This window comes from Apaloderma vittatum, unplaced genomic scaffold (assembly GCF_000703405.1).
Source record: "Apaloderma vittatum isolate BGI_N311 unplaced genomic scaffold, ASM70340v1 scaffold15059, whole genome shotgun sequence".
Lineage (NCBI taxonomy): Eukaryota > Metazoa > Chordata > Aves > Trogoniformes > Trogonidae > Apaloderma > Apaloderma vittatum.
This window is the reverse complement of record NW_009734752.1, coordinates 40,686-41,361: the sequence shown is the minus strand read 5'-3', so window position 1 is coordinate 41,361 and position 676 is coordinate 40,686.

Here is a 676-nt window from a genome sequence, read left to right as displayed (position 1 = left end):
CCTTCACTCATGCTCCCACTCTATTCTCGCACTCACCTTCCTCCACTCCCCCTCCGACCCCCTACTCACTCCCCTCTCCCACCCCTCACTCCCCCTTCCCCACACTCACTCCCCCACTGTTCACACTCAGCTCTCCCACTCACACTTCATCTCCTCTTGCTCACACGCTGTCACTCTCAGACTCACCCCACTCATTCTCACACTCCCCCACTCACCTCACACTCACTCCCTTTCACATTCTTGCACTCACACTCACCCTCCTACTTGCACTTCTTTCACTGTCCCCACTCACCCTCGCTCCTCGCACTCTGCTCACCCTCCCCGCTCACCCGCACTCGCCCCATTCGCATCCTCGCACTCAGGAAAGAAGAGAAAAAGGGAAGTCAGGAGAGAGGAAAAGGGAAGAAGTAAGGACTAAGAAAGGAAAGAAGGAAGAGGGAGGAAGGGGAAGGAAAGAATGAAACGAAGGAAGATGATGTGCAGGAGGGAAGGAAAAGGGAAAGCAAAATAAAAAGGGAAGAAGACAGAGAAGAAAAAGCAAGAGGAAATAGAAGAAAAGAGGAAGGAAGGAAGGTAGGGTAGGAAGAAAGAAAGGCAGAAAAGAGGGATTGCAGGGGGGAAGGAAAGCCAGGATATGAAGAGGGGAAAAGTCAGGAGAGAATAAAAGGGAAGAGGA